The sequence below is a fragment of the Ambystoma mexicanum genome, chromosome 10 (assembly GCF_040938575.1).
Source record: "Ambystoma mexicanum isolate Mex_15411 chromosome 10, UKY_AmexF1_1, whole genome shotgun sequence".
Taxonomy (NCBI): domain Eukaryota; kingdom Metazoa; phylum Chordata; class Amphibia; order Caudata; family Ambystomatidae; genus Ambystoma; species Ambystoma mexicanum.
In genome coordinates, this window is record NC_090932.1 from 1327700105 (window position 1) to 1327726871 (window position 26767).

Here is a 26767-nt window from a genome sequence, read left to right on the forward strand (position 1 = left end):
GCAGGGTTATTACAGCACGACTAGGTCACCGCTTACCCCTGTGTCCTTTGCCTTTTCAGATGCGGAGATATGCGGAACACCGTCACGCAAATAGAATCCAGTGGACATTGTAGATAAAGTCAGAAGAGTTCTACGGTCCGCATACAGGTAAGTAATCAGATCTTGACTCACGTCGTGAAGTCCTTGGCTTCCTGAGGCTTGCCACGTCATGCAGAACTGGAGCACGAAGCCTTGACATGTCACGCTGAACAGGAGTCCTAATCTTGATCCGCAGTGCAGAACGAAGCAGGTCTGTGACAGGCAAGCGTCACGCTGGCAGCCAGAGAAAACGCTAAGCACTGGGTGTGGCTCAGGGTGAGGTTTATATAGCCCTTGGCCCACTCAACTCCACTAGACCATCATGGAAAACTTGTACAATGGCCCTGTAGAGGCCATGTTTAATAACACTGACTGGGCTAGCCCGGGGGCCATCTTGGATGGGGATAAAACACAGGTAACAGCTGTGCAGGTGCCAGGCAACCAGTTTCTCAGCCCAGGCACTTCCTTGAGCCTTGGGTTCCCCGGGATCATGACAGTTTGTCAAAACTGGTAGCCTGAAGCATAGCTACTGTACTTTTATGATAGATTTTGTCTGAATTGTGCTGTCACATATGTATATCTTTAGACCAAGGAAAGATGTTTTGTTGAATGACATGTAATTGTGTCTTTGATAACAATCTCATTATCAGTGTTGTAATTATAAAAAATCTTGCATTTCATGTTTTGTTCCACTCCATATGATCTATGAAGCTGGCCCACTTCTTAATCTTGTTTGGTCTATATTTGAAAATGAACCTCCCGAAATTGGCCAATAGAAAGGATGTCCAAGGGATGCGAAAAATTATAGACTATAGGTCCCCCTTTTAATTGTTGATACACCCTGCCATTGAACTTTTTTATATTGGCCAGTATGAAGTTGAAAAGATCTCTAATCATGCGACTTTTTGCATTGTCGTTTGCATGCAAGTATTCCACTACACCTATCCCTGATTTATGATCAACTGCTGTATATATTTACTGCACATCTAATTTCACTAGCCAGAATTGTTACTCCCATGTAATTTCACTCAATTGTTCTAGGACATGCTTGTTTGTTTGTTTGTTTTAATTATTTGTAATGTGCACCTAACCCAGGGGTAACAAGGCGCAAGAGTAGAAAGAGGATTGTATAGCTTGGTTACACAGAGCATATTAGATAACGTCCCATATGGTTACAGTGAAGGACGCATTGACAACATAGGTAACAAGTACCAATCGACAGGTTATCCATGACAGTTTACATATAGATAGAGTAATTACAGTAGTTAGATTAGCAGGGCAAGAGTGATGCCAGTGTATTAGTTATCATGATCCTTAATCCATTGGATGAGATTCGTCCTGAATTGTGAATAAGGGAGGTTTTCTCTTAGGGGTGGTGGTAGTGAGTTCCAATGTAATGCTGCTTTGACTGGGAAGCTGCTCCCTCTAGTCATAGTGCATTTGAATCTTGGTACTAATAGTAGGTTGGCATTGGCATTTATAAAAGGATGGTAGGATGACTGTCTGGTGAATCTCAATATGAGGTATTTAGGGACCAAGTCGTGAAGGCATTTGTGAATCAAAGAGACAGATTTAAGGAATATCTTATCTTTCGTGGAGAGCCAGTTGACAGATCTTCTGGTGTCTGAGATATGGGCTTTCTTTGGGAGACTTAGGGCTGCTCTTAGAGCGTTATTTTGCAGGATTTGAATCTTGTTTATGATGTATTTGTTGCTACCTACATAAAGGGCATTGCAGTAATCCAACTTGATCTAGCCAGGGTAATGCAGTTGTTAGAGGATAGGAATGGTTTGGCTGGTCTGATAAGTTTACAGGTATAGGCAGTGGAGAAGGCCATTTCATTTACCTGTTTTTTGAAAGATAATGTGGAATCTAGGTAAAAGCCAAGCGTTTTTACCTCCTTGGCCACAGCAATAGTGTTATTGTCGATTACAAATGGTGAGTAGTTTTGGCCAAGTTTGTTAATATTAGCTGTGGTACCAAGAATGAGTAGTTCTGTTTTGTCATCAATCAGGCATAGTCGATGTGAGGCCATGCATGCCTGGATGATGAGGTACACTCTGTTTACAAAGCCAAATCCTTGTCATAATCCCCCCGTCAACGGGATGAGGATCTGGGTATCATCAGCGTAGTTTGTGTAGGTGACACCCAGACCATCGAGATCATCGAAAAGGGGCTTCATATGGATGTTGTACAAGGTGGGTGAGACGCAGGAGCCCTGAGGCACACCGCAGGTAATGGGCGTAGGGTCAGCAGCTGCCAGCGGTGAGAAGACTCACATTGTTCTATTACTGAGAAAGGACTGAATCTAGTCTATTTCCTCTTGGGAGAAGTGGGCGGCCAACTCGAGGTGATTGCACAGGATCTCATGGTCGACTAAGTCAAATGCTGCTGAGAGATCAAGGAGCAGCAGTAGTGCTGTCTTACCCTTGTCTCTCAGCTTGTCTATTTGTGTCTTAAGGTCAACCAGAGTGGTTTTATATCCATGTTGAGGTCTGAAACCTGATTGCCGGATTCCTAAAAGATGATTGTGTTCTAGATATTGTTGGATTTGTAAGTAAGTCATTTTGTCGAGGATTTTGAGCAGGAATGGCACTGTGGTAATAGGGTGGTAATTTGTGGTAATGGAAGGGTTTAGGTTTTGTTTCTTGAGAAGTGGGTGGACCCAGGACTATTTCAGATTGTTGGGTATCGTACCTGAGGTGAAAGATGCATTTATTAATTTAGTGATAAATGGTGACAGTTCACGAGCTGCATCTTTTATGAGTTGTGCTGGGCATGAGCCGCCATGGCAGTTTGATGGTTTGAGAGTGAGGATAACTTTCTCAACCTCTTTGATAGAGACTTTGCGGAAAAGGAAATGTGGGGTGGATTCATGTAAAGGGGTCAGGATGGAATGCGTCACTGTCATGTTATTATTGCTAGGTTTAGAAGTAGTGAGAAGCGTGTTCTTTTTGTGGCTGATCTTAGTTTGCAAGGTAGTGATTTTATTAGCCAGAGCATTCTGAATGCTTGTGCACCAGTTTATATCCTTAAGGCATGCGTCTGGAGTTTGGATAGGTGATTCTACCTCTTTCTAGATTGCAAAGAGCTCTTTGGTATTAGACTTAGCTTGCGTGATTTGGAGGTTGTATGAAGTTTGTTTGGCGGAGATTATTTCTTTTTTTTAGAGGGCTGATTACTTATTTAGGTTGTTCTTATTAATCTGTGATCGATCAAGTCTCCATATTTTCTCGCAACAACGTTTCTCAAGTCTAATTGCTTTCAGTTGTGGAGAGAACCAGGCATTCACGTGTTTGTGGGGTTTGCTCTTTCTCATTTTTAAAGGTGCTATGGCATCAAGGGATGATAGCATCACTTTGCTGTACGAGTCTACCATGGAGAATGGGTCTATATGACCTGGGATAGAATTAAGAGTAGGTAGGATCAGGTGGATGAGGTTTTCAGGATTTATATTTCTTTTATTTGTAGTGGGAACTGCTGCGGCTACACTGTCGGTATGCAGAGGATGTGAAACCTCTGATGATAATGTAATTAGATGATGGTCGGTCCACGACTGGGGTGTTATGGATAGGATTGTGATAGGGCAATTATGCTCAGCTATCCAGTCAAGGGTTCTACCCTTCGTATGGGTAGGACATGTAATCTTTTGGGCGAATCCTAATTCCTCTAGGGAATTGTTGATTAGAGTGGCATTAGAATCTAGAGGGTCATTAAGTCCCAAGGTAAAATCTCCTAATACAAGTCTCTGGGAAGAGCATTTCAGGTTGTTAGATAAAATGTTTGTAAGTTCTTCTTCGAAGAGCCCTAGGGGGCATGGAGGTCAGTAAATGAAGTGAATAGTTACAGATTGTGAGTGGTTGTAGTTAGCTTAGCTGTAAGGGCTTCGCAAGAGTCTGTATTGTGAGGTGGGGTGAGTTTCAATGTAAGGTTAGTTTTGTGTATTATGGCCAGACCTGCGCCTCGAGAGGTGGTACGATCTGTTCTAAGGAGGGTATAGACATCTGGGATGGCTAACATAATTGCTGGACCTGCTGCGGGGTGGAGCCGGGATTCTGTAATGGCTAGGAAATCTATGTTTTCATTTTGTAGTAGGTCTGCAATCTCTGTTGCATGGGCGAGCATAGAGCGTGCGTTTATAAGTGCACCTTTTATGGTTGGCAGAGTTGATTGGGTGCAGTGCATTTCGGAGTCGTGGTAGTCTCTCGGAAGAGTCTACTATTGAGTTGAAGGTGGTGTCGGCTATTTTTGCAAAGGCCGGCAGTGGCATTATTAGGCACTTTTTTAATTAGGGCGTCATACAGTCTTGGGAGTCTTGCGCGTAGTTTAATGTTCCTCTGTATTAAGGAGCATGGTCTAGTAGTTATGTTGGTCTGCTTGGAGAGGCTGCGTGCAATTGTCAATGGTGGGGGTGTTGTATCATAGTGAGCTCTTGTAGGGTAATTATGTAAAAGAGAACCCTTAGTAGAGTCATATATAGCACTTGCAGGTGCATGGTGTATGCGTGGGGCTATATGTGTTAAGTGGGCGGTACAAGTGAGGACTGTGTGCTAGTAGGCAAAATCCAGGATGGGACCTTGAATGGAGGTCATATATGTGGATCTGAAGGTGCACAGTTCTAGGATTTCGAGACTTGGACGGGGCACACAGAGTGGGGTAGTGCTAAGTGAGGGGAAGTAAGGGCTTCTGTCTAGCAAATCACATAGGTTAGAGGTGATAGCAGGCTAAAGTGCATCGAGAGGCTAATGACTAAGCAGTCACACAGGCTAAAATGATAGCAGGGTAGAGTGCCATATAGGCAGTTATGTGGCAAGTCACATAGATGGCATACTAAAATACAGCGAGAGGCTAATGACTAAACAGTCACACAGGCTAAAATGATAGCAGGGTAGAGTGCCGTATAGGCATATCTGGCAAGTCACATAGATGGCATACTAAAATACAGCGAGAGGCTAATGACTAAACGGTCACACAGGCTAAAGTGATAGCAGGGTAGAGTGCGGTATGGGCAGTTATCTGGCAAGTCACATACATGGCATACTAAAATACAGAGAGAGGCTAATGACTAAATGGTCACACAAGCTAAAGTGATAGCAGGGTAGCGTATAGGCAGTTATCTGGCAAGTCACATAGATGGCATACTAAAATACAGCGAGAGGCTAATGAATAAACAGTCACACAGGCTAAAGTGATAGCAGGGTAGAGTGCCGTATAGGCAGCTATCTGGCAAGTCACATGAATGGCATACTAAATTACAGCGAGAGTCTAATGACTAAACGGTCACACAGGCTAAAGTGATAGCAGGGTAGAGTGCAGGATAGGCAGTTATCTGGCAAGTCACATAGATGGCATACTAAAATACAGCGAGAGGCTAATGACTAAACGGTCACACAGGCTAAAGTGATAGCAGGGTAGAGTGCCGTATGGGCAGTTATCTGGCAAGTCACATAGATGGCATACTAAAATACAGTGAGAGGCTAATGACTAAACGGTCACACAGGCTAAAATGATAGCAGGGTGGAGTGCCGTATAGGCAGCTATCTTTCAAATCCGGCAAATCACATAGATGGCATACTAAAAAACAGCGAGAGGCAAATGACAAGGCATTACAGGCTAAAATAGTATCAGGTGTCATGCAGCGTGGGGCTACTGTTTGGTATATCACTCAGATTGAGTAATGATAAGGGGCAGTGCAGCGAGGGCCTACGAAAATCACGTAGGTTGCAATAGAAGCACGTAGTGATAATAGTGCCAAGTAAGAGTGCAGGTAAGCGTGGTGCGCGGTGCACGTGTACAAATATGGGGTGAGTGCAAACTGGTGTACAAGTAATGAGAACAGCAGAAAACATTCACAGATACGGCGTGGTTAGTAGGGCTAGGATAAATACAGTGAGGCTGGGCAGGTACAGTTAAGCGTTCACTAAAGCACATCAGCAATGGAGTCTGCGGGGGTTGCGGTCTTGGAGGACTTATAGCCTAGCATACAGCATGTCATAAGCGCAAGTACAAAGACAGTCGTTGTTGGCAATACGTGTGTAGGGCAAGTCTGTTGTCTGTATCAAGTCAACTACAAATATGGTTAGTTGCATAGTTCGGGTGCGCTGAACATGAGCAGCTGTACCTTAAGTTAATTGTCAGATAATCCACACACAGGAGGGCATTCACCAGCTACAGGTAGCATGCCACCACGCCGGTGATGCTCGGTCAGCTCAGTGAGGAGGTGGCCTTCTCTCTGGCCTTACCTCGCATTGGCCGGCTCTCGTCGGTGATAGGTGGCAGGCTATGTTGCTAGTTGCAACCAATCCCAGGGCAGCAATAGGTAGTATGCAGTCAAGCATACACTTGGGACAGAGTCAGGCGCGGCCAGCTCAAAGCACAGCGGCCATCTTAGAAAACTCTGAACAGGCGGATTTCGGTAATTACCAATGTACACGGGCAATTTACATGTGGGAACAGCAGGCAATGAGGTGGGTAGCTTGCCTGATTGTAACAGGCAGCATGCTTCAAGATAAAATCAAATTTAGGTGAAATTTCGGTACGATGCTCCGCGATGTTAAGAGGGGCTCTAAGGCAGCCGGTAATTTGCCTGGAGCTTACCTCTGCATCCCGGCATCTCGGGGGCGACTGCAACTGCTCCGGCAGCATGCAGCAAGGTGATGGAGCTCCTGCTCGTATTCTACACAGACAGAGGCTCGGCTCAGTCAGGGGGTGGCCTTCTCTCTGGCCTTACCTTGCATTGGCCAGCTCTCGCCTGTCGGTGATAGGTGGCAGGCTATGTTGCTATTTGCAACCAATCCCAGGGCAGCAATAGGTAGTATGCAGTGAGGCATACACTTGGGACAGAGTCAGGCGCGGCCAGCACAAAGCACAGCGGCCATGCATACGGCCTTTCACATTGGAAAGTAATGTTTTAATGATTATGTTAAGGAACCCATCTATGAATTCTGATACTGGCTACAACATCGATTTAATACCACTAGCTATTGATGTCAGTGTTGGCAATAAAAAATATTCTTTGTATTTTAGGAAGAAACTAAAGAATCAGAGTACTTGAATTTTTAATGGCAGGTTGTTGTTGATCTAGTCTGCTCATTACACAGCCTGTGGTAGCGGACGTGTAGTTATGGTTAAGTTGATAAACCCATAGGATGAGCACTTTTTGGGTGGCCTATAACTTTTCTCCCCCTGGGCGAATCCTCACCAAACTTTGCAGAAAAATATGTGTTGCATGCTGTGAATGTTTTTGGCAAGATTGGTGAAGTTTCATCAATGGGTGGGGAAGTTATAGGGGGGTCAAAAAATTGTTTTTTTCCATAGATTGAATGGAAAAAACGTTGCTCACGCCTACAGCCCAAACCGCTGGACGGATTTTCACCAAATTCGCAGCAGGAGTGGTGGCTTGGTCCCGAACGTGTGCTTTTGTACATTTTGTGACAATCTGTGCAGTATTTTTATTTAAAACAGGCAAAATGTAGGACAAAAAAAGTAGTGATATCTGCCTCCGCGCCGCTGACCCATTTCCCTGCTCAGTGCGCGGACAGGTATATCATTGGTCTAGAAGGTGACATGACGTCGGCGGACATAAGATGTGCCCCCTGATTGGATGGTGAAAAGCAAAACCTGAAGTGCGTCAGATCTTTTTAAACGCTCACCATGTTGGCTTTGCAGACATCTGCCCCTGTCCGCATACATCACGGTAAAAACAATTTGGTGAGGTGAAGGGTGATGAGGGTGGGATGGGATATGGTCATAAGAAGCCAACAAACTGGTGTTTTTCACACCAAAAGTCTCCAAACAGTCCAGATGTTCGGGGGCAGTCCTGTGAAGTTTGCACACACTTGAGATGTTCGCGGACATCTGTGCCTATTTCTGTATTACAGGGTTGGTGAAAAGCAGTTCTTGGATGGATTATAACTTTGGCGCCACTCAATGAAACGGCATGAAATTTGGAATGTTATTCTCGACTTGATTCTGAATGGTTTTGGAAAGTGTGGAGCTCTTTTATCAAGAGGGAACAAATTTAGTGTGGGGGTCCCACAATATTGTAAAGGCTTAAACATGTGGTGCCATTTGACAAATCTACACAAAGGTTTGCAAAAAGATTTTAGATCTAGATATAAATGGTTTTTTTAAAGTTTGGAGGGATTTTGTCAGGAGGGGGCTAAATTAGAGGGGGGTCTCAACATTTTTAGATGGCTTATAACTTAGTTGCTGTTTGACGAATGTGGACACAAGTTTTCAGAAAGATTATAGACCTAACCTTCAATGGTTGTGTAAAGTCTGATTGGATTTTGTCAAGTCAGGGCTAATTTATATGACTATTGTATGTGCATACATTTTGACACTTTTGAACAAATATAACATGGCTGATTTCAAGAAAACATGTGCAAGGAGCATTGGCAAGGACCTTAAAGCATGGATTTGCAAATGTGCCTGTGTTTTATTTTTTGACAAGTGTCATAATGTAGGTACAAAAAATAGTGATATACCTTTGTTGACTGAGGTATAGCCTGTGGCCATGGGCAGTGGCAAGATTGTCCGGGTCATGGTATAAGTCCATGACCCAGACAATCTGGCTACTGGCCATGACCGCAAGGGATGAAATATGGGGTGAAAGTGGCCATGTCAACCTTGGACCAGCTATGTGGTCAAGTTATTCGAAAGTGGGATAGGTTTGAAAGGTAAAAAAAACTTGCTTGTGGTAATATGGTCATAGGGTTCTGTCTTTGCCTTCTCTGTATGGAGCCCCGCCTTTCCTTTCCATGGTGGTCATCTTAGAAAAGGATTTTCCTTCCTACAATGGGATGGATGCCAGTGTAGGAAGAAAAATCAATTTTTTAGCACCCCTTGTTCCCGCTTTGGGAGTCAGGGGTGCTAATGGCCTCTATCCCCCATTGCAGGGGCTGCTATTTAAAGCATGCCGAAGCCCACAGGCATCAGGGCCCACAAAGACACACTTCGCTTGGGCTGATAACTTGGGCTGCCGGCCCATTATCCCCCTTTCAGTCCCTGGTACGGGTTATGAATGCCACGTTATTTCCATTAGCATAACACAAAATGCTAATGGAAATGTTGGAAAAATGTATTGAGTCTATGGGGATCATTCAGACCCTGGCAGTTGGGGGTTAACAGCGCCGGTAGAACTGCCAGCGCCGTTAACCCCCTACGGCCTCATTACGAGGTCCGCTCGTGGGACCCGCTAAGGATGCCTGGTAAAACCAGGCATCCTTAGCGGGTCCTGCGAGTGGTCCAGCATGCTAACAACGGGCCCATCATTAACGGGCCAGTTGTTAGCATGCTCCCCATTCCCATTGAGCCCTATGGGGGCTCGAATGGGAATGGGGATGCACATGGTCTCGGTTCCCTGAATGGGAAATACTGGGCCCTCCAAGGTCGGAATGGCCTGGTATTTCCCCATTCAGGGAACCCGGACCCAGTATCCGGTATCGGGGTAGCCATGCCGCTAATAACGGCATGGCTACCTCCATACGCGGAATGACCCCCTATGTATTTACTGAGAAATGTAAAGTAGATGGACTCTATAAGATTTTTATTTAGTTCTATTTTTAAACTGTGAAAGGTGATTCCTAAAGGAACCTTTCTTTTGTTGTTTAAAAAAAAAAGTACAACCTAAGGTGAGGAGGGAAATGCAAAGTGGTGTGTTGCAGTATATACAGAGTAGTGTTGTCTTCCAAAGATATGGATCAACAGCCTCTTTTATTGCTTGCAAAGTATCTGGTGGGATTTTGTGTCCCACAGAAGTAGGCTGTGTGGTTAAAGTATTGGTTGAGTAAGATGATGTGGAGTAAGACAGCCTACTACTTGCTAAGAAAGGAACAATCTTTCTGAGAGCATTGCGGTAGTTGGATTTGGTGTGGCGGCACATGGAGGTGGTCCCGTAGGAGTAATGTCCCGGGTAACAACATTTTAAACATGTAATAACTAGCTAACAATTCAATATTTACTACACACTTGTGCCAGTACAAACAATGCATATGAAGACCCACAACGCATACACATCAGAGGCACATACAGGGAAACTAAAGTAAGGAAGAAAGAAACAGCATCATCAGAAAATGTTAATAGCATTAAAGTTTATCTTCATGTATCCAGTTGGATTGTGTGTTGGAGGCCAACCTATTGCCCTTTGTACGTGCACCAAGAGCTGAGGTCAAACCCTATGGAAAGTACTTTAAGAACATAGGACAAGGTTAACGTCTAGATATACAGCACCTTTTGAATTTCAATATTCTGACTGTCAATGAACAAAACCAGCTGGTCCAGATATGTCAGTGAACAAAAAAAGTGGCCCAGATATGTGATGTCATCAGTGATCTCATCAATCACACTTGTGATGTCATATTTGATGTCCTGGGTGTTAGTTTTAGCAGTTCACAATGGTGGCGTGAGTTATGGTTGCTTAGCTTTCAGAGGTTTTTCGGTTTTACTTGTAACCATAACGTCCCTTTAACAACGTTTTTCACTGAATATATATGTATTTATTTTTATTTTATTGTGGTAGAAAGGCACCTTTCAAGTTCCTGTTGTAATTGGGACAACATTGGGCCTCATCAGGAGTTGGGTGGAGCAGTATAAATACGGCGGTAACGCTATTACTGCCGCATTATCGCATTATCGCTCCACTCAATCCCGAGCTTGCGGAACCGCAGAGCTGGAGGTGAATATGCTGATTTTCTGTCCATTTTCGGCGCAATCATCATGTCACAATTAGCGCTACAGTATTTGCACTGAAAATGTCCCATTGCTTCCCATGGACTCAGAACAAATGGGTATTTACCTCACCACTGTAACTTGTGATCAGACCAAGTTGTGTTAATGCTAATTGCTTTGGGTGGTATCCTGGCAGATACCGCCTAACTTGTAAATGACACCCTATGAGGGTAATTCATGGAATTTCGCACAAAAGTGGCGCACACGGCTGGCGCACAGTGTTCCCTTGCGATAGACTGCACCAGCCGCGTGTGCTAAAATCCATTTCCGCACAGCCTATTCATGGATTCCAGCTACCAAAACCAGCCGTGGTGCACAGTGGCGCAGCGACCCTGCAGCAGCGCCAGTTACGCCCCCAAGAACGCCCCTCGCGCAGGGAAAACCCATCAAAATCCCTAATCCAGCGCAAAGGGCTGCGCTAACCCTGTACCAGCACGGCAAGCAGGGAACGTATATCACTGGGGATCGCGGGAAGTTTCACACGCGACTGTCCCTGTGTGAGCGGGTTACGTGTATTACTGGGGTGCGCGGGAAGTTTCACACGCGATTACAGCAGGGTCCGTGTATTACTGGGGTGCGTGGGAAGTTTCACACGCAATTTCAGCAGGGTATGTGCATTACTGGGGTGCGCGGGAAGTTTCACACGCAATTTCAGCAGGGTACGTGTATTTCAGGGGTGCGCTGGAAGTTTCACACACGATTTCAGCAGGGTACATGTATTACTGTGGTGCGCGGGAAGTTTCACACGCAATTTCAGCAGGGTACGTGTATTTCAAGGGTGCGCAGGAAGACTCACACGCGATTGGCCCTGTGCGAGCCGGGTACATGTATTACTGGGGTGCGTGGGAAGTTTCACATGCGATTTCAGCAGGGTACGTGTATTACTGGGGTGCGCGAGAAGTTTCACACGTGATTGGCCCTGTGCGAGCGGGGTACGTGTATTACTGGGGTGCGCGGGAAGTTTCACATGTGATTGGCCCTGTGCGAGCAGGGTACGTGTATTTCAGGGGTGCGCGGGAAGTTTCACATGTGATTTCAGCAGGGTACGTGTATTACTGGGGTGCGTGAGAAGTTTCACACGCGATTTCAGCAGGGTACGTGTATTACTGGGGTGCACGGGAAGTTTCACACGTGATTGGCATTGTGCGAGCGGGGTACATGTATTACTGGGGTGCGCGGGAAGTTTCACACGTGATTTCAGCACGGTACGTGTATTACTGGGGTGCGCAGGAAGTTTCACACGTGATTGGCCCTGTGCGAGCGGGGTACGTGTATTACTGGGGTGCGCGGGAAGTTTCACACGCGATTTCAGCAGGATACATGTATTACTGGGGTGCGCGGGAAGTTTCACACGTGATTGGCCCTGTGCGAGCGGGGTACGTGTATTACTGGGGTGCCCTTGAAGTTTCACACGCGATTTCAGCAGGGTACGTCTATTTCGGGGGTGCCGGGGAGTCCTACACGTGATTTGGCAGTGTGTGTCCTCCCAGGTGTTCCCTGTACACCCTCCACAGCCCCTGCAGGCAGCCCACACCACAGGGGACTACCCTGCACCCCTGGTCATGTCCCGCAGGCAGCCCACCCAACATGGGCATGCCCCCCAGCAAAGGCACATGTCTCCTTGCACTACTGATCACCAACTCATGTCCGCTTGCACCCTCACCCCCCAGCAGTGCCGATCACCTGCCAGCAGGCCCCCACTCATGTCCCACTGCATCCCCACCCCCCAGCAGTGCAGGGCACCTGCCCGCAGACCCCCACTCATGTCCCACTCATGTCCCCCTGCGCCCCCACCCCCCAGCATTGTGGGGCACCTGCCCGCAGGCCCTGACACATGTCCCCCAGCCAACAAGTCATCACAATCTAGATCCCTGGCCCTTATGGGCAGCCTCCACATGGCAAACACCGACCCAAGTATTGCATCCACCCACTTAGAAATGCCAATTACATTATACAACCCCAATGGCAAGTATGTAAATGAACACATGTCCCTCACATATACACAATGGGTGTAAGTGAATGTCAAAACCCATATCATGATATGCATGAAACCAATGAGATGATACAACACATTGAACTTTGATGAAATTTTTTTATTAAAAGCAACATAAATGGAATTAAAAATAAACAAACAACAATGGGAATTAAAAGCCAAAAGCAGCATGTCCGTAAAATAATGAAAAACCACAAATCATAATCCAAAGGAAAGGTGTCCAAAGTCACAGTCCAAAAAAGTAAATCCAAGGGAAAAACAAAACCGAAAACCATTGCTCCATGGGTAAATCCAAAAAAAAACTATAATCCAACAGTCAACTATATACAGAAAAACAATCCAAGGTCCTTGATCCCAACTGAAGAAATGAATCCTATCTAAAAATATTACCTAATAAAAAAACTATATACAAAAATGTGGTACATTGTCCAAAAGGTCCAAAATAAATAGAAAAGCAAAGGAAACCTAACACTAACTACATAACTATTTACAAGGGCAGCAGGTTAGTCCGACGGCTCACTGGTTGATGTCATGGGCCAGGGCATCATCGAACTCCTGTTCAATGGCTTGGAGACGGGCATGTTCCCTGGCCCCGAGGTCTCACAGGGATAATGTAGTGTCCATCTCCAACTCCCTGCGAATACCCTCGAGGTACTCAGCCAGCCTCAGCGCCCTCTGCATGGAGTTCTCCGCCCTGACCATTGTGAGCCGTTCCTCCTCTGCCCGCTGCCGCTCCGCACCTATCTGCTGGCCCAACCGCTCCCACATGGAAGACACTCCCATTCCCGGGTTCTCCTGCCCTCCGGCCGATGTCTGCCCCCCTGATGTTGATGGCCCCGAGCCATGATGCCTCCCATGTCGAGCCTGCCGCTGTCTCCGACGCAACTGCCTGTGCCAGCACGACGGCATCCAGGCTGATGGAATCCACCGACGCCGTAGTGCACGTGCCCTCCCCGATGATGCCGTCACATCCTCCATCTGCTGGGGTCCAGTTGCTGGTGTGTCCACCCCTGCTGGACCTCTGACTCCCGACTGTGGCAGGGATGGGATCCCCACCGAGTTGGCTTCGTTGGTCGGGGCAGGTCCAAAGGGGGCCCTGGTGGCATCTGGGCCGGAAGACGGCATGGAGAACGACTGGCGCATAGCCTCCACAGAGGAGGAGAGGGTCGCCAGAGTGGTCGACACATGTACGAAACCCCCGACCACGGCCGCTCCCAACTGGGCCACGTTGGCACGGTGCTCTTCATGATGACGTGCGTGCTCCCCCGGGAAGCACGCACGTCATCACGAATGACACCCGTGCTCAACGCGACACCAATCAGGACCTTCTCCATATGGCCAGTGGTCTCCTCGTCTGCAGGTGGAGGGGAGTCAGATGACATGGGCATCCCCCCTACCTGCAGACTGGCCGGGGATGGGGCATCCCTGCTGGTGCATGGTGGTGAAGTCACAGTGTCAGGGACAGTGACATGCACAGGCCCCTCCACGGGGACCTGTGCTGCCTCCTGCCCCTGCCCCTGGACTGCACCACTTGCACCAGCAGGGATGCCCCCACGAGGCCCCATGTGCGGCTCAGTAGCGGCCTCCTCCTCCTCTGTGGAAACCACCAACCTGGATGGCTCCACCCCGTCTTCCGCCGTTGCAAGCCCCTGTGGGGGCTCACCCACCCCTTCCGCTGCAGCCGTGGGGGCATCCTCGCCGCTTTGCTGCACAGCGCCGTCTCCGCCCACTTCTTCACTTTGCGCTGTGTAGAGGGAGACATAGAACACAAGCATCAGGGTACTGTACAATGGTCCCCTAAACAGGAAGCAACAGCAGATGAGTGGCACTGTCAAAGATCACTTCCATCATGTCCCTCCACAACACATGGGTCAGTGCAGGCAAAACACATGCAGTAACAGGTATGGCGCATGCCATGGACATTAGCAAACATGTCCAAGGGACTCTTGAAACATACAATGTTGTTTTGGAACTCACATGAATCATGGGTCATGCCTATCACATGCACACACTTCACCATACTTTCATCCATCTGCACTCGTACACCCCAGACACAGTGGATGCAAGGATAACTAGGCTGCATCAGTGATTCTGAACATTGTCACAGACATGAGTCATGCATCCATGGCATTCACACGCAGGTCAGACACACAGACATGGACACCATACATGTACATGGCATCAGCACCCATCCCTCACACCCACCCATGTCCAGGAACACAGACTGGCATGCTCTCATGTGTCCATTCCGCATAGGGCTCCCCATGTTGCATTTAAACACATACACCAACCGTGTGCTTCACACATTACTGGTCTCACATGCATGACCATGATGTCCCTGCACACACACATGCGTATATGGCCTATGTCACACATACAGGCAAGTATCAGACAACCAGCATACTGCAACATTCCCTGTCTCACACAGCAATGTTTGGCCGCTTATCGCTCGACTCCAGACGGGTCTGCCTCTCAAGGATCTGGGCATGTAGCGCTGGGCGTACGCGTTCCAGGACCCTCATCTGGATGGTATTCATGCTGCCCCGGCCCCCCTCCACGAGGCGCCGGACCTTCATGAGGGTCCTGGACCTCAAGTCCTCCCAGCGCTTCTTGACTTGCTTGATGTTGGGGGTTTGCACCCCCTCCGCGTTGATGGCAACCACAAAGTCGTCCCAGATCCTGTCCCGTCCTTCCTTGTCGGCGCGTGATAATCCGAAGAGGGCATCATAATGCCCCAGGACAAGCTCCACCAGGACACCAACTTCCTTCTGACTGAAGCTGGTGGCCCTCTGCCCCTCTGGCTGGGGGTCGCCAGTGGTCTCGGATGGTGTTTTCCCCGACATGGTGACCCCCGAGGCAGGCGTGGGTGGGCAACTGGGTCCTGGGGCTGGGCTGTGGAGCGATGGTATCCCAGTCGGGAGTCTTCTGTTCCAGCAGGGGTGGACACAGCAACTGGACCCCTGCAGATGGCTGATGTGCAGGCACCAAATGGCAGGGCACGGTGGCAGCAGGCAGGCAGGCAGCAGCAGATGGCTCGTGGGAGGGTGCTCGGGGCTCTGGGGGGTAGTAATTCGGCCTTTTGGGCAAGAGCGTGGTCTTCCGTGTGCTTACGCGTGGCCAGCTTGATACGGAGTGATTTGGCACGTGAAAATTCTGCACGTCAGCGTGTAATTTGAGGAAAGGCCCTTAGCGCGTAAGCGCGTCAGCACGCATACGCGATTCCATTGGACCAAAGGCCCTTAGCGCGTAAGCGCGTCTGTGATGTATTGCGCACGGGCGTTGCCCTGGCAGGGCTTGAAGATCCCACGTGGATTTCCATTGCACTGTACGTGCTTTTCGTGGGGTGCGGTGCGTGTGTTTTGCAGGTGTTGGGGTTCACAGGCTATTACTTCACAGCGGGTGTGTGTTGGCTACACGTTCTTCTACACGCAAGGCATACGTTGAGTGGTGCCCTGCTCCCCCAGGCCCAATCGCGTGCAAAACCACCCGCAAGCCCCTGACATACACGTACCCCGCTCCCCCAGGCCCAATCGCGTGTGAAAACACCTGCGCACCCCTGAAATACACGTACCCCGCTCCCCCAGGACCGATTGCATGTAAAACCACCCACGAGCCCCTGAAATACACGTACCCTGCTCCCCCAGGCCCGATCACGTGTAAGACCACCCGCGAGCCCCTGAAATACACGTACCCCGTTCCCCCAGGCCTGTTCGCATGTAAAACCACCCACGAGCCCCTGAAATACACGTAACCGCTCCCCCAGGCCAATCGCGTGTAAAACTTCTTGCGCACCCCTGAAATACACGTACCCAGGCCAATCGCGTGTGAAACTTCTTGCGCACCCCTGAAATACACGTACCCAGGCCAATCGCGTGTGAAACTTCTCGTGCACCCCTGAAATACACGTACCCAGGCCAATCGCGTGGAAGACTTCTTGCGCACCCCTGAAATACACGTACCCTGGCCAAACGCGTGTAAAACTTCTTGCTCACCCCTGAAATACACGTACCCAGGCCAATCGCGTGTAAAACTTCTCGTGCACCCCTGAAATACACGTACCCAGGCCAATCGTGTGTGAAACCTCTCGCGCACCCCTGAGATACACATACCCAGGCCAATCGTGTGTAAGACTTCTCGCGCACCCCTGAAATATACGTACTCAGGCCAATCGCGTGTGAAACTTCTCGCGCACCCCTGAAATACACGTACCCAGGCCAATCGCGTGTAAAACCTCTCGCGCACCCCTGAAATACACGTACCCAGGCCAGTTGCGTGTGAAACTTCTCGCGCACCGCTGAAATACACGTACCCAGGCCAATCGCATGTGAAACTTCTCGCGCACCTCTGTAATACACATACCCAGGCCAATCGCATGTGAAACTGTATTTTACTGGCCATATGTTATTTCTCTACTTTTGTTCTAAACGACCAGGCAGGCTCATTCATAATACATTCTATAGCATTCTATTGGAACCAATTAGGAAATATGACAGATGCAACACAACAACAATCCTTGAAGCTAATGTTACTCCTAAATTAGTTAATGGCCCAGTACCTAATTTACATGACTGTATTGAATATATGGTTAGGGAGGGGTTACATCCACACATATGATTCAGTCAAGGATGTATGATCAGCTGTTATGCTATTATGCATTCTGCATGTCCCATGGTTAAGAAACTTTGAATGGTAGAATGTCTATAGATATACTAGGCAATTCGTCATTATTTGGTTAAAGAGGACATCCTCAATCAATTACATGCATCTCTTAATAAATTACTGCACATGTATTGTTTGAGATCTTACCAAGTTCTGAGAGCAATCCTTGCCCTGACTGCCGTGTGTTATCTTCTGAATTTTGTATCAATTGTCAGCTACACATTGGCAGCACCTTTCTGTTAGATTTGCACTGTCTATTGTTGCACCTCCCACTGTACCTTGCCTTTAATTTTCCGTTCTGTAGTTTGGACTACATCACCCGGCATGCTTGCCTTACGGCGTTCTGTGTCCGCATAATTTTCCACGTGCCAGCCTTATAGGAATCACGTCAGTGCAAGATTCAAATCTAATATCTCTACTCAGATATTTCAACCTATGCATCACAAACCTGTGAATTGATTGTAGCAATTTCTAGATATTTCCTTATAGTGTTTTTATCTTAAGACTTATTTTAAACACATGGTGTTTTAACTGCATTTTAATTCCTTTTAAAAAATTGTATGTTGCCATGTGTTAAGAGCTGAATTTTATATTAATTGTCAGCTACACATCAGCAGCTCTTTTCTGTTGAATTTGCACATCCTATTATTGCTTCCTCCACCATAGTTTGCATTTTATTTGCCATTCAGTATTTTGGACTATATTTCTGGGCACTCTTGCCTTATGACACCCTTTGTCTTCATCATTTTCACAGGTCTCGCTAGGGGCGAAGCCTGTTAAGACCTATTTAGACCAAGTGAGACGTTTGGCTTGCCATGCTATTTCTTTTCTGCAAGTAAGCACAGCTTTACATTTTTCAGGCACTGTGCCTAATTTTCATTACATATGCCTATACCACCCAGGAGCTGATTATGCTCAAAGAATCTCCAGGTCACACCATGGTACATACATCAAATTAAAATAGGGCTCACAGCATAGCCTGGAATCTATCCCAACTCTGTACTCCAAGTTTGGGGAGTATTCAGAAACTGGTAACTTCACATAGACAATCTAAGATTAATTGTGCTTTGATTAATTGCAGTTCAATTCGGAATAAGTCCTCAATTATATATGAGTTCTTGATAGATTATGAACTAGATTTACTTTTTATCACTGAAACCGACTCACAACCTCTGTTTCATCTTTTCATAGCAGAAGAATTTTCCATTAAAAGGATTAATAGAACAACTCATAAGGGAAGCAGTATTGCTGTCATTAGTAAGGCCGTCATTAGTAAGGCCTCTATATCTATTATCAACTTCGAAGACCTTTCTTGGGATGAGTCTTTGCAAGTTGTTTTTTTCCCTTCTGAAGTGTCATCTAGAGACTCTTATTATTATTACGCTAGCATCCACCTGGACCTCTAGGTAAATAAATTCCTTGATAGACTTGAGGATTTGTTATCCTCAACCTTCTTGGACAATAGCAACCTCGGATCTTAGAACATTTCAACATTAATTATAAGCTCTCATAATTATCAGCTTCCAGGAAATTATCAGACATTATCTCTGCTCATTTTTATCTGCAACTAACCCTCCCCCGCATTTATTTAGCAGGCGACTGACTATTGAGTCCCTCACTACAATCCCTGTTAGCTGGAGTGATCATTATATGTGACAATTTATCTTAGATCTGGTTTACATGACAATGACACCACAGGGAAATGTCCATTTAAGCTCTACATCTTAAGATGTCTTATTAAAAATCTCCTCCTCATGTCTGGTGGCTGAACCACTCCTTTTGGTCAGAATGCTGCAATAGCTTGCTGCCGATAATGAACCAGTATATTCCCATGAAGCAGGTAGAATGAAAAATGATATTTTAATCATGGTATTCACATTTATTGCTCCTAAAAAAAGAAGCCAGGAAAGCTGAGAAAAACTGGCAGCAGCATCACGTCACTGTTTGCTTGGAGATAGTATGCATAGCACAGTCAGCCTATAATACAGGGATTACTTCCTCCAAAGCCTCCTACATTAAGGAGAACATTTTGGTAGCAAGCAATAAACCAAAGGAACGTTTCACGACCATCAAGACCTCTTGCTTGTCCCTCACACTTATTCCCTCAGAAAAGTTGGTTTAAGATTTTAGTAGCTTTTTTGTCTCCAAAGTAAAGGACATCCAGGTTAAACTTAGCAAAGGACATATTCTTGATACAGGTAGCTTGATACAGGTAGCAGCCATTCAACCATCACAAAGGACATACAAGTCTAGTCACTTTCTCAGGATAAATGAACAAAATCTCACTGAGTTTCTCTGCCTTTGTGTTGCGATCAACTTTGGCTGAATTGGTCTCATGTTTACTTCTGCATTGAAAACCTACTCAGCTTAAGCTAGATGCTATATCATTCATTGATGTCAGCAATATAGCTCCCAAAATGGTGTCATTGGTCTCCTATATTATTAATCTTTCCTTTTTCTCAAGGTGCAGTACCATGTTCATTTATGAAGGTTTTAAAACTGCCATTATTAAACAAACATAATTTGGACCCAGTTTGAATACCTTTCAGCCTATTGCCAACTCATGGTACAGACTCCACTTTTCTGTCTGTTTGGGATGACAATTTGGCCAAGGCAGACTATTTTCAGATGTCATTATTAATTATATTGGACCTCAGTATGGCCTTCGACACTGTGAATCATGACATGTTTCTGTCTCGGTTCAATAGTCTAACAGGGATGACTGATTTGACCCTTAATTGATTGAAGTGCTTTCTTGATGACCTAGAACAAATGGTCAATGTAAGTCCTTATACATCGGACCCTATTAAGTTGTGGTGTGTCATAGTGTTCACCTCTGTCACCTTTACTTATCAATCTGTAGTTACAATCTTTGTTGAGGATCTTACAAGGGTTTCAGGTAAAATATCACTTATATGCAGATAGAGGTAGAAGGTTTAGCCAACGTTCATGAGTGCTTGACTAATAATGGCCTACGGCACAACACAAGCAAATTGGAGGTTTTATTGCTTGGTCCAAGATTGTTGCTAGATAGGCCGCACTGTAATTTTAGCCCTCATTTACTACTTTGGCTCCCTACCTCGTATGCATCAAATGTGGGAAGTCTGGGGATTATATGTGAATGGGATTTATAATTTTCATCACAAATTCATGAAGTCTCTAGAGCTGCCTGATTTTGACTTTGGCTACTGAAAACAGCTCTGCCATTCATCCCCAAAGAATATTGGAAATTGGTTCCCAGCACACTAATTCACTTGTACATTGATTATGGTAACAGTGTATATGCTGGTCTTCCGAACTTTCAAGTATCAAGGCATTTTATAGATTCAAAATGCAGCAGTGCGCCTCATTTTTCAGCTTCCAAAAGTTACGCCCATTACATATTTCCAGCGTGACCTTTATCGGCTTCCCGTTCAGCAGGGGATACAATTTAAAATAATCTGCTGGGTCTATAAGTGCAAGCTTGGCCAGGCTCCGCCTTATCTGATTGCGCTACTGAAGTGGCATCAGCAAATAAGTTGCTTAAGGTCAAAGAACAGCAACATCCTGGTAATTCATTACACTCGTTGTTGTTCCAGGGGCGATTGACACTTTGAAGTAATTGTGCCTACACTGTGGAATAAGCTCCCTCTGGAGCTACGCAGGGTTGACACATTATTGACATTTTTATTTAAAAAACTCTAAATATTTCTCTTCTGCTGATTACTTCAGAGTTGTGTTGTCTGGTTCTTGTGTTTTGAAACCTGTGCCCAGATATGGGGGCTGCTGTTCAGTTCCCAGGGATTAGCGTCTGATTAATATACAGATAGATAAAAAACAAACAACACTGATACTGAATTTGGTTGGTGCGAGTAAGAGGGAACCCACATCACCAAAGCAAAGTCAGAAGTCGTTTTCTGTAACACTAGAACAATTTGATGGAAACTATTTGATAAATGACATATTTTGCAGACACTAATCAAAACAATGCTAAGGATTTTGGTATTTTCCTTGATCTCTATGCCACTAAACGTGAGCTAGCATCGTCCTGTAGGGTATTTTGTGAAGATTTGGGGCCTGACGGTATTTTCTTACTGCCGAAAAATAACTTAGCAACAATCACTCCTTGTATTCAGATTGGGCCATGTACAACAATAATACAGTGGACATGCATTATTTCAGCACACAGACATGCGTATTTGGTATGCGTGGTTGGTATGCGTGGTTGGTGGTATTTTGGTGAGCATAATTCCCTTGTTTTATTTGTGGCCCCAATATCCAGAACCCCTTATTTTTGTTTAGATTTTTCGTGTAATCACTAGAGAGACCTCAGGCTTGCATTTCAGGAACACCACATTTTCATTTTTAGTGTGCCACCATGGGCAATTTCTCTCTGTCTTATCTACGGCAGCGAGCTATCATGTGGTATTTTCACTATCTTATATACGGTATTGAACTATGTCCCGGGCCTCCCTTTTTGCCGACTCATAGACCTCCGACAAACTACAACACACACAGTTAGTTATAATTGCTCATACTGAATTACATTGTGCACACGGCTGCAGCAAATTTGACGTTTAGCTACTTTGAAATTGACAATTGCACTGTCTAAACATCTCCCCACATCATCAGCACTGTATTGGTAAATATAAAACACACCACCCGTCTGCTTTCAAATATTTTTGTGTATTATAAAAGTTGCATTTAAACACGATCTCACTCTTTACAGAAATAAATAAAATAGCACAGTAACAGCATTGTCTGTGATACACTGAAAAGAGAGTGGCGGAGACAAGAACTCAATTTGCAACATTAAACATGTGAGTAAAGCACAGGAATCTCCTTTCCTACACTGACTGAATATTCTCGTACACACTCAGCCCCCAAACTTCTGTAATTACCTTATCTGTTCAGCATGAGATTTCTTCAGCTGTTCTCTTTCTGAATTTGGCTCCCTTGAAGATTAACCCCAGTGAAAACAAGCATCTTTCGTTCTCAAACCGGGGTTATTGCCTGGAATTTTCAGCTTTTGCAGCAGGAATGCTTCAGCCAGGAAACAGGTCCTTCTCCCAGCTCTGCCAAATCTTGATTGTTCTCCCCCTCTCCTCAAGCTCTCCCAGCAAAACTCTAATCACTGCCTCTAGCATGATACTTGCTATGACACTGCTCCAATCAGAATCAATCATGCCATCTACTCCCTCACTACACAATGGCTCATTTCTACAGTAACCGTTTGTAACCAACTGATTTTCTGTTCCTTCGAGCCCTTTGCTTCTGTAGTTATGTGGACAGAGCAGCAGAGAAAAAGAAAAAAATGAATGTGCGTTTAAAAGTTCACTTTCAGAGTAGGCCTAATTCTGCAGTGGAGACACATTTTTATTAGTGGGTTATGTTAAATGCAGTTTTATTAGTCAGGTTAGTTATTAATAATGTTAGTTATTAATTTTCAAATGTGTCTCTTGCACCATAGGCATTTCAGGTGAAAAATAGTGTGCATTTTTGAATGTGCACGTGTGCTTTTAACTGTAAAAATAGATTTGCATCTTATATGTTAAAATCGTTTTTGATTGAATAGCCTGTCTTTACTTATATGTCCATGTTAATCTGGCAACACATATAGCAATGCACCACACCCATGTGGTGGTGCTGCATCAAAAAAAAATTGCTACCTGTGCAGTAGTGCTGTACTCTGTGCTGTAACACGCCAAATATCCTTACATAGACCCTCCTTTTGTTTTTAGAACTTGGCTACGATCCAAGCCAATTCCTAAAAACAACTTGTTCTTTTTTTTCTTTTAAAATGCATCTGTATTTTGATATATTTCTCTTCCTGACGTAGCTAGTAAAATCAGTAACATTTTCATTTTTACTGATAGCACAATCAACCATCCACCCATGATTAGCACCAGGACAGCCAAACCCACTATTGAGCGTTCCCCCCAGGTTCCGCAATTAAATCTTTCCACTTCTATTATCCCCAGATTACTAATTGTAATATTGTTTTTTCTCAAATTCATTTTTATAACATGTCTTTCTTTGTGATTCAATAAATATTCCATATCCGGATCTATTGGAAAAGTATCCCTTTGAAAAAAATCGATATTTTCCACTCGACTTTCCCAAACATCATTTGTTACATGAAACAATGTTAACCCCCCAATTGACACAATTGTATCCTTTGGAACCTGTAAATAAAAAACATTATATTTCACCTGTTTAACCACATATGTTCCATGGTTTAAATGTACTACCGTCATGTTCTTTAAACAGGTGCTGACCAACCATTTACCTCTGACCATCTTAGCCTGTGCCATTTCGGTCAGTTTCAGCATGCAGATATATTAATAAGGTTAGGTCAGCCAGCTCCAGTCCCAGATAATCATACTGTCACTCTGCTCGTGTCGGGCTTCCTGTATTAAAGTGCTGAGTCGGCTAAGATACTCCTGGTTTTCGGCTATCACACGTGTACATGTCTCCCCATCTTCTTTAGTGTCAGTCATCGAAGACAAGGGGTGTGGAATACTTTCAGGTGCAGTTTGTGGGGACCAGGCTGGAATCTGAGGCGTGACCGGTACTTCAATGCTTGAGGTTACAAGGGATCGAGCTGAGCTTTGTGTACAGGCAATTTTGAGTAAGTGCCAAATCTCTCGCTGCCTCTTGCCTTGCATCTGCATGAGAGCGCTGTCAGCTTCCTTAATGTTGTTCAGAGCCATTTCAATCCTGGGGAGCAAGTCAATTATCTTCTGCGTACACCCCAACAATTTGCTGAGATGGCCAAACAGCTCCTTGAGAACACGGTCCTGGCTCTGCACAGTCTGTACGATTATCTTCACCATTTCTGTACTGTCGCTGTATCCTTTTTCTGGCAATCTCGGCTTCAGTTGCTTGTACAACTCCATGGCTCTTTGTTCCAGGTTCTCCATAACATCGCCTTGGCGTCTGGCGTAGGGACTTCGCTGAAGTTCCACAATTTCTGTGTGCAGCACCATAATATGTTCATCTAGGTAGCCAATCTCTCCTGCCTCAGCACAGTGGACTGCTTTTTCTTCCATTTCCTTCCAGGCTTTGAGCATCTTTTCTGAGGATATTCCGTAGGCCATCTGGTCACTGTAGCGATCCAAGTCGATCAGGATACTTTGCTGAAAGAATTCCAGCTTTGCTCGGAGCTGCTGTGAGGCGGACACCATGGTGTTTTTCATTTTGGTCAAGTTGGCATTATATCGGAGGAGACTAAGCATTGCTGCTCTCTGCCCCTGGAAGAGTCGGCTGTAATCATCCTTAAGTCCAGACACATAGTGTACTGCTTCGGCCCAAACTTTCCGCAGCTGAGCAATAGGTAACTGGATTTTGCTGTCCTGAACAATGTAATTCACACACTATGATAGACTTCTTGAAGCAAAAGGACCTTCATATGCGGTCTTGCTCTTATCGACCAAATATACCATATAGCTGTCCCAGCCCCTCACACCATCAATGACACACTGAGAGGCTGGTTTACGAGGGTCTAGAGAAATCCCCATCTCCAACAGCAGCTCCTGGTTGCAGGCATTGATGCCAGTCTCATGCTGAATCCGACACTGGAGACTGTGTAGGCTCTCATCAGGCTTCAGAGGGAAGGACAAAATCTTGGCAGAGGTCATATTCAAGATGTGCACTATCTTGAAGTTCAGGATATGGTCCATAAGCAAAAAGCAGATTGGTCGTTTGGTCTGGGAATCCATGCCTCCCCCTCTCTGCTGTGGGTCCCAGTTCAGCATTAGCTGAAGCAAGTTCTCCAGCGGTTCTACAATTATACTACAAAGGCTGTTTGGGTGCGGCAGGTGTGAGCTGAACCGGACATCACCTGCCATCTCCTCACAAGCATATATATGCTTGGGATCCTTCTTCTTTATCTTTTCGTGCCATGCAAATGGCTGTAGATTGTGAAGGAAGGGACGGAAGCCAGCTATACATTCAAACAGCATAGTGCCAAAGCTCCAGTAATCCACAGTGACCGTGTAGGACTTGCTTTCAAACAATTCAGGAGCCAAATACTGCAACGTTCCCACAAAGGAGGTGCACAGGCTGCCCTGGTCCAGGTCTTTGGCGTAGCCCAGGTCTATTATTTTATGAACAATCTTGCCACTGCACTCCTGGAGGACTATGTTCTCCGGTTTCAGATCACGATGAATGATGCGGTTTTCATGCAAGTCCTGGATGCCAGAACCTACATCACTGAGCAAACAAAGCACCTGGCTTTCCTTTAGACCGCAGCAATTTTCAGGTTTGTTCAACAACTTGCGGAGGTCACCACCAGAGCAGTATTCCATGGCCAAAAGAGGGACATCATTCACCAGGATGTTCATCTCATCAGGCACTTTGCACGCTTTCACCAGGTTGGGATGATTCAATTTTCTCATTATCTGGATCTCATGACACCATCGGTCCTTGTTCTTTGCACTAAGTTCCAGTCGACACGATTTTACTGCCATCTTCTCTCCGGAATCCTGATGCCGGTAGAGGCTCACATTTCCGAAGCCCCCACTGCCAAGACGCTCATGAAGTTCCCACGGCCCGCACGGGACACTCTGCTGCAGGGGCGGCTTCTCCATAGCATTCCACGATCGCTTCCGCCACGGTGCCTGTCACACTACAGTCCCTCATCTGTATCATAGAGGATGTTAAAAGTTGCTAAATGGCTGAACAAGTAAATGTTTTAGAGATGCTTGAGAAGGTTGTATTTAAATAGTTTACAGTGGTCATTGGCGGTCTCTCTCTCTCTCTCTCTCTCTCTCTCTCTCTCTCTCTCTCTCTCTCTCTCTCTCTCTCTCTCTCTCTCTCTCTCGCTCTCTCTCTCATCTATAAAGCAGCTCTTTCCTAGCCCTGATGTGCCTAAACCCCAAGTTAGCATATACTGATACTGTCTCCCTACTGTCTAGGATCTGTCAAAAACTGTATAATTTCTCCTGGGTGAAAGGGACAGTGATAAAAGACTTGGTTGAGACTCTCCCAGGGGCCATCCATGCAAGAAGTGCCAATGGGATGTGTTTGTGCTGGTAGAGGGACTCCCATACCCCCCTTTGTTTTGCATATGAAGTAATTTTGGGTCTCACCCTAAGTTACCAGGGGAATCCAGACGTGGACCCCTTTCTCACTGTTACCCGACTACACCGAAACACGTGTCTGGGCTGCTGTTGGTACTCTTTTTCAGAGAAGAATTGCCTAGCATTTTGGTGCTGGACTGCCCCTGGGCAGGACAAAGACAGATATGCAGGGATATTTCTCCTCTGTGAAAGGGACAGTGAGCTAAAGACTTGGTTGAGACACTGCCAGGGGCCATCCACCCAA

The 26767-nt window shown here is 45.8% G+C and overlaps 1 pseudogene; it reads right to left on the minus strand.

Annotated features, from left to right (window-relative positions):
• Window positions 1–23754: 23754 nt before the first annotated feature.
• Window positions 23755–26065, minus strand: LOC138492317 (inhibitor of nuclear factor kappa-B kinase subunit alpha pseudogene; annotated as a pseudogene).
• Between the last annotated feature and the right edge of the window lie 702 nt (window positions 26066–26767).